The sequence below is a fragment of the Carlito syrichta genome, unplaced genomic scaffold, assembly GCF_000164805.1.
Source record: "Carlito syrichta isolate Samal-C Ts95f unplaced genomic scaffold, Tarsius_syrichta-2.0.1 Scaffold303316, whole genome shotgun sequence".
NCBI classification, from domain to species: domain Eukaryota; kingdom Metazoa; phylum Chordata; class Mammalia; order Primates; family Tarsiidae; genus Carlito; species Carlito syrichta.
Window position 1 is genome coordinate 512655 of NW_007247412.1, and position 12492 is coordinate 525146.

Sequence of the window (12492 nt, forward strand, 5' to 3'; positions counted from 1 at the left end):
GCAGATCTTGGAAGAGTAAATGCCAATCGAAGACTCCCAGCCCAGTCTGAACCCTGGGTGAAGCCTTCCTACTGCCTGGAAGTCGAACAGGTCTCTCTCCTGCTGCACATTCTGCAAGATTTGGATCCAGGTCCATTCTGCAAGATTTGAATCCAGGTCCAGCTACCTGCTGTTACCAAGTGCATATCCGAGTTGCCTCTATGTAAGAGTCTATGTATCTTTAAGGGATTAAAAAAACTTAAGCGAAGACATTAGCAACCCAGCCCTACACTATTCCCGTCACCAAGATTGTTTTTGATCATCTCGCCAGCCTTCTGTAGTCACTCAGCATTTTCGGTTTTTTTGGTTTTTGTTTTTGAGTCAGAGTCTCAAAAACATGCAGTGGCATGGTCATGGCCACTGCAGCCTCAACCTGCTGGGCTCCGGCAATCCTTCCACCTCAGCCTTTCAAGTAGCTGGAACTACAGGCGCACGCTACCACACCCGGCTAATTTTTGATTTATTGTAGAGATGAGGTCTCGCCAAGTTGCCCAGGCAGGTCTCGAACCCGCGGGCTCAGACAATCCACTCACCTCAGCCTCCCAAGGCGCGGGATGACAGGCTGAGCCACCGAGCCCGGCTAGCTTTTTCTAGATAAACCACAGTTTAAAAAATTGTCCACGTCCCAAGGATCCACCCCCAAGGGCATGGATAATTAAAGGCAACCTGATTCCTACAAATTGCAGCTACAGCCATCTTTCATGGGAGCCTTGAAAGCAAGCCTAATGAGCTCCTTTGCGGACAGGTGGGGGGGCCACAGACTGGAGGTCAGAGGAGCTGTCTGCAAGGTGGGGGAGGGGCAGAAGGGACAAATCCTATTTATTTTTATTTTTTAGAGACAAGGTCTTGCTCTGTCAGCCAGGTTGCAGTGCAGTGGCTCCATCATAGCTCGTTGTAACCTCAAGCGCCTGACCTCAAGCGATCCTCCTGCCTCAGCCTCCCAAGTAGCTGGGATTACAGTTGTGTGCCACCCTGCCCGGCTAATTTTTTAAATTTATTTTTTGTAGAGATAGTGTCTCTCTGTTTGCCCACACTGGTGTCAGACTCCTGGCCTCAACTGATCCTCCCACTTCTGCTCCTCAAAGTGTTAGGATTGTAGGCGTGAGCCACCACAACCGGCTGGCAAGTGCTGTTTAAAAGGCTTCTCTGAAATCTGTGATCAGAAGCCAAAACCGAGGACTCACGTAGGACCCAGTCACTTCCTAATCTCTTGGTCCAATCACAGGGCCATTGTTACTTCTCTCTTCCTAAGTGCTTTGAGCAATACTGACCTGATATAGAGATTGCTCATTATTTCCATTTCTTGACTTGGTTGGAATACGTTTCCTTCTTGTGCTGTGAGTGACACTGGAGAGTAAGTTAATAAGGACAGTGGCCCCTGCTGGGCCTCTCCCTGTCATTTATGAGAAGTTGACACACTGAGAAAGGGCCCCAGCCTAAGGGTTAGTTTCCTCTAGTGATGTCACATGTACTACAAGCCTTAATGAGGCTGGTGTGCAGTGAGTAAGAAAAGTCGTTTATCGGTGAACGCTTGCCTATCGATACACTGAAACTGCAAAAGAGCTGTCCGTTAAGTGGCTCGGATCGGGAGGTAACCACACTCTGGAGTACGATGCCAAGGCTGGAAGCAGGGAGAGATGGGGTTGAAGGAAAGGGGAGACGGGGAAGAAGTTTTTGTGGGTATCAAATGTGCCAACCCCTCGGAATCCCCAAACGTGCTGCTGGGGTTTGTCTCCTTGCCATCCATGCCAGAGAGGAGCAGGCAGTGTCCCAGAGAGTGAGTGGAATTGCACACAAGTAATGATGCGAAAATAATCGGGCTTAGCACTCCTTCTCCCCTTTAAGCTTCTCAAGGGCTGGGGTGTGCCTTGCATCTTTTCAGAAGCTAGTCTCCGCGAAGGCCGGGCCCTGCCAGTGCTCTCACCAAAGTGGATTCAGGACTGGGCTGGAAACCTCTGTGATGGAAGAGGGAGAGGGGAGAGAACATCCCAGCTTCAGCTATGCCACCAAAATCCACGGAGGGAAGGTGAGACACGGTCAATGATGGCAGCGACTGGGAATAATATTGCCACTTTCATTTGCTGGGCCCTTACTTGGGGATGAGCATTGTGTTACACACAGACCCCTGGAAATGCAGTGTTTCCTTTCTAGAACCCCAGCCATGTGGATCCTTTCTCCCCTGAGTGGGAAGGGGAAAGCTCGTCCCAAATGCCCTGTCGCAGGCAGGGGGAGAGCGGTGGACTCCTACACATCCATTTTGTTCCAATGCACATGCATTAGGACGTTTTAATTTCATCTTCGTAGTAACCCTAAGGACTAGGATCTATTATTCCCAATTTACACATGAAGGAAACTGAAACTGAGAAAAGTCAAGGGATCTGAGTAACAGCTTGGAACGGTAGAGCTTGGAGCCAAACCAGATTTGCTGTCTCCAAAGCTGGTGCACTCGTTTTCCCTCACCAGATATTCATTTATGGGAGGCCTCAACACAAATAAAGGGGCAGATCCCTGAGAAGGCACACTCACAAGTGCATGAAAACCCAGACTGCGGGGCACAGGCTATCCCCTAAGACTTAGCTGTGGTTCCATAACTTTTTCCACCAAAAGAGACTAATCATCATGCAAGTGTGTGAGAACCATGCTGTTGTATCTGGTCTCTTCAAAAAAATAAATAATTCCCTAAATTGGGTGCTTTAAGTATTATTAGTAACCAATTATGTGCAACAGCCCTCATCACATCTTGTGATATGTGACCCAGCAGTTCTCCCAGGCAGCCATGCATAAGAAATGCTTTACTGGGCTTCCACCCCACCAATTCTGACCTAATGGATCTGGGGTGGGCCTTAGAAACCCGCATTCTTTCTTTCTTTTCATTTACTTATTTAGAGTCAGGGTCTCTGTCAACCAGGTGGAAGAGCAGTGACGCAATCACGACTCATCACAACCTCGACCTTCTGGGCTCAGGCTACCCTCTCCTTCAGTCTCCCGAGTAGCTGGGATTGCAGACACACATCACCACACCCCGCTAATTTCTTTTATTTTTTTGTAGAGAAAAATAATAGCGGTCTCACTATGTTGTCCATGCTGGTCTCGAACTCCTGGACTCAAGCAGTGAGTCCAAAAGTGCTGAGATCACAAGCGTGAGCTACTGTGCCCAGCCTGGAAACCTGAATTCTCTAATTCTAAGCAGCTTCCTGGGGGATTCTGAAGCCAATCGGTCCATAGACCCTGGTCCAATCTAAGCCTCTGGTATGCTGCGACGTCTCCATTCAGTCGTGGGGTAGGGAGGGAGGGGCCCTAAGAGACCTGGGTCCTGATCTCTCCCCAGCTGCTCCCCAGCTGTGTGGCTTTAGACTGGCCTCTCTGGGCCTCAGGGTCCTCCCAGGTCACTGAAACGGATGCTCTCTGAGGCTCCCTCCCGCCAACTCTAAGAGCAGATGCTTCTGAGGTGAGTCCCCTGGCTCACCCGTTGGGAGTAGAGCTTCCTGCTTTCTTAAAGGCAGTGAGGAGGGAAGAGAGCTGGAGGAGAGGCGTGAAGGGAGGAGGCTAACAGGCAGATGTGGTCCTGCCGGCCAGGAAGCAAGGGCCCGAGGACAGGGTCACCCAAGATGCTTCAGAGGGCCCAGTCCCCTGGACCCGGACTCCTGGAAACCCGCTGTACCCCGGCCCGAGGAAGAGCTGATTCCATGGTCTCCATTCCTTCTGCAGACAGATTTCAGAAAAAAACAATTCTAGACCACAGCAGGGGCTGGGAAGTGATTCTAGGGCAGGGAGAAAACACTTAGGCAGGAGTCAGAAACCCTGAGTTCTCTTGCCCTGGTGCTAACCTGGAGTGCTCTCTCCTGAGTTCTGCTCATTTGGGTTCCAGGGCCACACCATAAAATAAGGCTCTGGGGTAGACCCACAGCCAAAGCCTCTTCCAGGTCTCTGATTTGACGGTTCTGAGACATCAGTCCCACCCCGCAGTTCCTTGTGTCTGGTAGAGACCTGCCACGGTCGCCAAGCGGCTGAAGACGGCTCCACACCAGGGGTGAATGAAGAGAGAGGGGTGACAGAGAGAGGAGACTGTGACAAGCCTTGATTCTTCTTTTTTTTTTTTGAGTTGGAGTCTCACTCTGTCGCCCAGACTGGAGTGTTGTGGCCGCTCCCGGCCACCGCAGCCTCAACCTGCTGGGCTCCGGCGATCCTTCCGCCTCAGCCTTCCGAGGAGCCAGAATTACAGGCACGTGCTACCACGCCCGGCTGATTTTCTGATTTATTGGAGAGATGAGGTCTCACCTGCCCAGGCAGGTCTCGAACCCAGGGGCTCAGGCAATCCTCTCACCTCAGCCTCCCAAAGGCGCGGGATCACAGGCTGAGCCACCGAGCCGGCTCAAGCCTCGATGCTCTACAAATAAAACGTCTCGGCTCAGCCTTGCCACTTGTACCTCTGCACATGCTCAGAACGAATGTGTCTTGACTGCTCGACAGCCTGTTTCATCTCTTTGCTCCTGAAGCCGCGTTAGGAGGCACCAGCTGTGCCTGTGAAAATGGCTTCGTGTTGGAAGCGAGATCCTCTCGCCTCTGCCACTCATCTGAGCTGCACAGAGACCAAGGGATGGGGACGGGCATAGTGCGGGAAAAGGGGATTGTGGGAACAGGTCGGGAGCGGCCCTCTCACCTTGCTTCCATGTTCTCACCCTTCCCGGGCTCTAAGGAGGGGATGGGGGGACAGTGGAGGCTGCCCTGTGGTGGGTGCCCACATCTCTCCTGGTTGGGTCAGGCCTGCAGACCTGGGGGCAAGAGCCCCAGCAAAGCAGGGGTCATGCCTGTCCATTCGGCCGGACATCCAGTCCTTGGAGGGAGGGCTGAACTCTCCTTGCCCTGGTGCTGACCCTGAGTGCTCTCTCCTGAGTTCCTCTACTTCTGGGTTCCAGGGCCACACCGTACGTAAAACAAGGCTCTGGGATAGGCCCATATCCAAAGCCTCTTTCAGGTCTGATGGCCGATTCTGAGACATCAGTTCCACCCCACAGTACCTTGTGTCTGGTAGAAACTGTCACGTGCTAAATATAAGGGATACAGAAATAAAAGGGATTCTCAACTGAGCATGGTGGTTCAAGCCTATAATCCCAGCACTTTGGGAGACCGAGGCAGGAGGATTGCTTGAGCCTAGGAGTTCAAGATCAGCCGGGGCAATATAATGAGACCTCGTCTCTACAAAAAAAGTACAAAAATGAGCCAGATGTGGTGGCACGTACCTGTAGTCCCAGCTACTTGGGAGGCTGAGGTGGAAGAATTGCTTGAGCCCAGGAGGTCAAGACTGCAGTGAGCTGGGATCATACCACTGCACTCCAGCCCAGGCAACAGATCCTGTCTCAAAAAAGAGAGAAAAAGAAAGAAAGAAAGAAAGAAAGAAAGAGAAAGAAAGGAGGGAGGGAGGGAGGAAGGAGATAAATGAAAGCCCCACCTCCATCTACCACACTAACCTTGAACCAGGCTTCAGTTCAACTTCTGCCACCAGGAGCTCCCTGGATGGCCCAGCTGGAGGGAGCCAAGACCGGTGGAAGCCCCAGATGAAGAGGACCAGTACCGCCAGGGCAAGCAATGGTGAGGCCCTGATTCCATGGCGTCAAGGAGGTCTCTCTCTGCTGTCTTGTCTTTCCTGCCACAGGACAGGAGCTGCCCTCATTCAGCTCCTTCCAAAACCTCACCTCGATGTCCCAGTGGCCATCTCACAGGGCGGAAGCATATTCTAATAGCAGCGAAAAGAGATGGGGCCGGGGCCATGCCAACGGGTCACTGTCTCAGGGTCTGGCATTTACCCGAAGACCTGTCATTATTTTGTTTCATCATTGTCTTAAGAGCAGTCTTGTTCACATACTACTTTTTAAATTTTTATTTATTTATTTATTTATCTAGAGTCAGGGTCTCACTCTGTTGCCCAGGCTGGAGTGCAGTGGCACGGATCACTGCACGCCACAGCTTTGACCTTCTGGGCTCCGACGATCCTCCTGTCATAGCCTCCCCAGCAGCTGGGACTACAGGCATATGCCACCACTCCTAGCTAATTTTTGGATTTTTGTGGAGATGAAGTCTCACCATGTCCCCAAGGCTGGTCTTGAACTTCTGGGCTCAAACAATCGTCCCACCTCGGCCTTTCAATCTCAGCTTGCTGGGATTACAGGTAGGCGCCACCATGCCCAGTTGACATACTACTTTAAATTGTGGGAAAGACACCACGCAGAGGAGCTCTGCTGGCCAAGGATGCCACTCTCCTGCTCTCTTCACTTTCCTCCAATGAACTGGTCTCCCCACTACCAGGTTCCGCACCTCATTCTTACTTCTCAGTCCTGCCCGGTGAACTTCTTAGAAGCCCACTTTGATGAGTCACGCACTGCTCACAGACCGGCAGATTCGGGCTAACTGATAACAGCGCTTACAAGGACAACAGTTAGGACAACTGTGGACTCTCTGCCACATTCCAGAAGCTAGCCGTTCTGGATGCTTCATATGCAAACCCTCACGTCATTTTCACACATTCCCTTTCAGGTAGATCTCATTACTCACCCATTTTACAGACGGGAAAACTGAGTTTCAGAGAAGAAGAGCTGCCTGAGGTCACAGTGTAAAAGTGGCAGAGCCAGGATTTGAACCCTCAGCCTGTGCCCTCCACTGAGCATCTCTCTGTCTTTCCAAGTGTCCACTAGATGATACCATAAACTGGGTCATGCTGAGGCAAAGGCCCAGGCTAGGAACCATTAGCAGCCACCTTTTAATGCAGAATTTCCCACGGTGTGTTCTGTGGGATAAATCCTTGAGATGCTGGGTGGAGAAGGGGTTCCCAGGTCAAGTACACACAGGAGAGGCTGTAGTCTCTGTCTGCCTCCTGGAGGCTTGCGATGCACAGCAGCTCTGAGTCCTCTGAGGAGGGAGTGGTCTCTTTTTGCATGACTAGGCAATTTATCGAGGGACTGTTTTGCGTTTCGTTCTTCCTTGGTTTCCTTTCCCAATCCTTTCTTCTTGAAAAAGTTCCCAGCCTTTTCTGCCCCCTCCAGTCTTCGTCTGGTAGAGAGACAAGTGGGGAGGCAAAAGCAGAGAGAGAAGCCAGAAATTCTCCAGGATGAAAAGGAAGCAGAAACTGGGGGTTCTGGGAGAAGCTGGCAACAGGCAGGGCCTCTGGGGAGCGGTCGGGACCTGAGGGGCCTCTGAGGAGACCAATCTCCGGGTACGGGGTCTTTACAGGAATTCTTCCAGCTAGAGTAGAGGGGTTACAGCTGTAGACTCAGGCCCTTGGTTCTCTCTGCCTGTCCAAAGGCAAGGCTGCAGCCGGGCGCAGTGCCTCACGCCTGCAATCCCAGCATTTGGGAGACCGAGGCTGGAGGTTTGCTTGCGCCCAGGAGTTCAAGACCAGTATGGGAAACATAGTGAGACCTCGTCACTACAAAAAAAAAAAAAAAAAAATGAGCCAGATATGGTGGTGTGTGCCTGTAGTCTCAACTACTCACTCAGGAGGCTGAGACAGAAGGATTGTCTGAGCCCAGGGGGTTGAGGCTGCTGGGAGCTGTGATCATGTCACCGCACTCCAGCCTGGGCAACAGAGTGAGACCCTGACTGAAACTAACAAAGGGCAAGGCTGACAACAGATGCCTTCTGTGAGCCCCCTCCCTCTCTGCCCTCCTCTCCCTCCAAAAATCACTCCTCTCACCCCTTCCTGGCATCTTCCGGGAAGATGTCTAATAAACCTGCTCTTGCCAGGTGTCTTAATCTGCTGTCTCTTCCAGAAGTATGAGAAGATGGACTAGAGCAAGAAAACAGTCTCTGATTCATAGGCCGCACTCAGGAAGAAAGACGGTTAAGTATTTTGGCCAGAGTCCCTCTGGTTTTTCTTAGGATGAGACAGACGACCAAGCTAAAAATGCAGACTCTGACCACAAAGCTGAATGGGGAACGAACTAGGAATCAGGAGACTAGTCATGGACCTGCCTTGGCCGGTTGGCTGTGGGCCTTAGAGCAGTCACTAACCCAATGCTCCCTGTGTCCACAAGGGGGTAGAGCCGAAGGGCTACCTCCCAGTCCTAACATTCTCTAGCTCCCCAAGGAGAGTTTCCTGGAAAAATCAAGTGAAACTTATACCAAACGAACCCAGGACAGATTGAGGATGTCCATAGCGGTTACTGAGCTACCTATACATACATAGCAGTTCATTCAAAGAGTGGCACTTAGTGGTGCCTTGGCCTCCAGAGCAAGTGTCTCTAGGGTCACATGCACGTTGATGGAGCAAGGAGAGATGGGGAAAGGTGGCCTGCGGGCTCGGCCTCTCTCCCTATCCCAGCCCCTAGAAGGAGAATCTCTCTGATTTCTACCAACTTTAGGGCTGGTGCCTGAGGCCCAGCCTGCCTGGTCTTGGGGAAGGTCTAACACTGTGACCCAACCTCACCTCCCTTTAAGGCACAACTTTCCCAACAACCTTGAGGTAGCCTACTGGTCAAGATTTTAGGTGACAAATGTCAGAAACCCAATTCAAACTAGTCTTTTTTTTTAAAGGAGGGGAAATTTATTGGTTCAGGTAACTGGGAAATCCAGGGGTGCACCTGCTTCCAGACCTGACTGGAACCTGGAAAGCAAATAACTTCATGAGGGCTCTCTCTTCTTTTTGGCGTCCTTCTTTGGACAGCTGATTCCCATATGGTAGGATAGATGGCTAACCGCCCTCTCGAACTTCTGTCCACTCTTTTCAGCAGCTCTAGCAGGAAGATTCCGACTTTCTCAATGGCCCCGTCAGAAAGATCTAATTGACCAGTTTGGGCCTCATGCTTCTTCCTGAACCAAATTCTGTGGTCGGGGTATGAAATACTGATCGGGCAGACCCGAGTCACATGCCTCTCCTGTCACTAGGAGAATGAGGTGGGGGTCAGCCCGCTCTGAACTCCATGGCATGGGTTGCCAACCGGAAAGAAGGTGCTGGAGAAGGGATTCTAGACCAACCAATTTCCTTAAATAGAATGTTTTAAAGCCCGCTGTACAGATGAGAACACTGAGGATCAGACTGGTTTAATAACTCACCAAAGTTCACAAAACTAGGAAGTCTCAGAGCTTGGATTTGAAGCCACATTTGTCTGACCCCTAAGTGAATATTTTGACCACTGCACTCTGCTAGCCAAACTGCCTTGACTAGTGAACGCTGAATACTTGAAACTCTGAATACTTGGGCTTGTCGTTCAGGGCTCCCGTATTAACCGAAGTTGCAAGGAAGCCTGACAAGACATTTGAGACCCCTGGACCCTCAAGGAGCTTGCTGTTCTGCTCTGTTCCCTTTCTCCTGCCCTTCTCCAGCTGGGACGGAGGAACCAGAATCACACCTTTCATTTACTCCTTCCAAGACTGGATACGCAAATATATGGAATAGGCTGGACATCACGATTTAAGACACGCATTCTCAACCATAGTATCTCACATTGATGTGGTGAATCATTTGTGGTGTGTATTACAAGTCATTTGTTTTATTAATAGTGAAAATACTGGTGTTTGCAAATGATTTATCTTTTCATAAAAATAAACCAGAGGAAATTCAAGGTCATACGCCCACTGTGTTTGCTTGTATTTTTTAATGCTTTTTTGAGTAGGAGAGACAGAAGTGAAGTTAAAGCAAGCAGGCATGAATTTGTCATGACTCTGGGTATAGCCATGGGAGATTTTCTTGCTTGTGTGTCCACCTGGAAAAAGAGCTGGGAGTTACTGATTTAAAGGAAGACTTCTGCCCACAAATGCCTTCTCAATACCTACTTTCAATCTCACTAAGCAAAGATATATTGGTTTTAAAAGCTAAAGAGGGGTAGGGAGAGTGTTCACCAGTCATGCACATATTAGTGTGAATTATAGAATATCCTTGCTCAAGAATAAAGTATTCTAGAAGCTTTAGATGAATGGAGACATTTCCAAACACTTTCAGATAATAAAAACGTTGAAAGACTAAAAAAAAAAAATCAAACTTTAAAGTGAAGCTTTAAATAGAGTTGAAAGCTTTGAGTTAATAGATAATTTTATGCAAAATAACTTTCACACTGGCGAGCAGCTTCCAAAGTGAGAGACAAAGTAGACAGCTGATTTTGTGTGTGTGTGTGTGTGTGTGTGTGTGTGTGTGTGTGTGTGTGTGTGCGCGCGCGTGTGCCTTTGTGGCAAAGTGCAGCTTCATCCTTTGAGTTCTTTTCTCCTTCTGGATATTTTTAATGTAGTTGTACTTAAAAGAGAGCCACATTGTGCACCCATTTCATTGCAGCATTGTTGACAATAGCCAAGAAGTGGAAGCAACCCAAATGTCCACCAATGAGAGCATGAATAAAGAAATTATAATACATACCTTCAATGAAATATTATTCAGCCTTAAAAAGGAAGGAAATTCTGACCCATGCTACAATACGGATGCACCTCGAGAACATTACACCAAGTGAAATAATCCAGTCACAGAAAGACAAATGCTGTATGATTCTATGTATATGAAGTATCTGCAGTGGTCAAACTCTTAGAAACAGGAAGATGAAGGGTGGTCGTGGTTGCTAGGGGCTGGAAAGTGGGGGAGGGCAGGGGAAGAAGAGAGACTGTTCAATGGATATAGAGTTTCAGTTTTGCAAGATGAAAAGCCTCTAGAAAAACTGCACAGCAGTACACTTAAAAATAGTTGAGGTAGAATGGCATTGGTGGTTCGGTGGTAGAATTCTCACCTCCCACGTGGGAGACCTGGGTTCGATTCCCGGACAATGCAGACCTGTGCCTTCGTATTTATTTGAAGTTGTCCCACAGGGAAGTACAGTCGTTTTGGCTGGGCACGGTGGCTCATACCTATAATCCCAGCACCTAGGGAGACTGAGGTGAGAGGATTGCCTGAGCCCACATGTTCAAGACCAGCCTGGGCAACTTGGAGAGACTTCATCTCTACAATAAATCAAGAAAAATTAGCTGTTGTGGTCCTGAGCCTGCCACTGCACTCCAGCCTGGGAAACAGAGTAAGACGCCGACACAAAAATACAAACAAAAAAAACCCCCCTCAAATGGTTAAGATAGTACATTTTATGTTATGCATTTTTTTTTACCACGAATTTTTAAACATAGGAAAAAAAGAAAAGAAAAGAAGAAAGTGAGTCAGAAAACAAGGGCTGATTTATTCAGTGATTTGAGACAAAAGCAAAAAAAAAAAAAAAAAAAGGAGGGCATTGGGGTAGGGGTAGGGAGGCATTCATTGGTCTCAGAACCTGATTCTAAGACAGAAAGTTAAAATAACAGTGAATCCTTCTCTTGTGGAATGAATGACAAAAGAAAAGTTTATCCTTAATTTTTTTAAGGATCACTCAGAAGTTGGAAGCGGGGACAGGGAGGGAAGAAGAGGGAGTGAGGAACAGGGTGAAGTTAGTCTAAAAATAATTCTTTTCAATAATACACAAAAAAGAAAATAATGCAGAGATACGTACCCAGCATTGTACAAGGCATAAAAGTTTTGCTGCAGCTGCCGGCAGACAGGGAGTGCGTGTGACTTATTTAAACAAAATCTCACCAGTGTCAGGGGTGAGGGTTTTGGATTTAATCAGATTGCTTTCCCCTTGCCTAACATGAGGAAATGGCATTTGAAGGCATGGAATCCTATGAAGATAAGCCGGTCAAAACCAGGGGTCTTGGGTAGTCACGGGTAGTTCATGGAGACAAGAATGAAAGACACGGTCATTGGCCCACTAGAGGAAGTAGGGGCAGGGCAGCAGAAAGAAGGTAAGGAAACAACCAAAGACAAATTTTACAAGTAGAAAAAAGATGCTGACCGGACACAGGGGCTCACACCTGTAATCCCAGTATTTTGGGAGGCTGTTGCGAGAGGACTGCATGAGCTCAGGAGTTTGAGACCAGCCCAGGCAACATAGTGAGATCTTGTCTCTATACACACACACAAATTAGCCAGGTGTGGTGGTGTGCTCCTGTAGTCCCAGTTCCTCGGGAGGCTGAGGCAGAAGGATCACCAGGCTGTGGTGAACCGTGGTCATACTCCAGCCTGGGCAACAGAGTAAGACCCTGACTCAAAAACCAACCAAACAAAAATTGCTGAAAATTGGTTCTGCCTTCTCCCTTTGTAAAATCCAAAGGACTTTTCCTTAAGTCGTTTTGGTCTTTGCCTTCCTCCTACCCCAACTGCCGTTGACACTGAAGGGTTGAGACAAGGCAAAGACAAACCTGCAGAGGCGGAGCTGGCTCAGTGGCAGTGACAGGGCTCCCAGGGTTGGCCCAAGGCGAGCGGCAGGATGCAGGGAGGAATGTGCGGGGCTGTTGACATCAGGAGGTCCACACAAAGGCAACTTGGTGAAAAGTCTGTCGCATGGACGGCTACAGGAAAGCCAGTCTGGCCAGCAGCCACGCTTCATGTCACTTCAATGTCTAGCCCTTCTGGACTGGGAGAATATGCCTGCGGCGGCATTCCCCAAGGAAGGCCATGCT

General features: G+C 49.2%; 1 non-coding gene across 1 annotated transcript; it reads left to right on the forward strand.

Annotated features, from left to right (window-relative positions):
• The first annotated feature begins 10709 nt into the window (after positions 1-10709).
• On the forward strand, positions 10710-10780 carry TRNAG-CCC. Its single transcript has one exon. It is a non-coding gene; the product is annotated as a tRNA-Gly (tRNA).
• The last annotated feature ends 1712 nt before the right edge of the window (positions 10781-12492 follow it).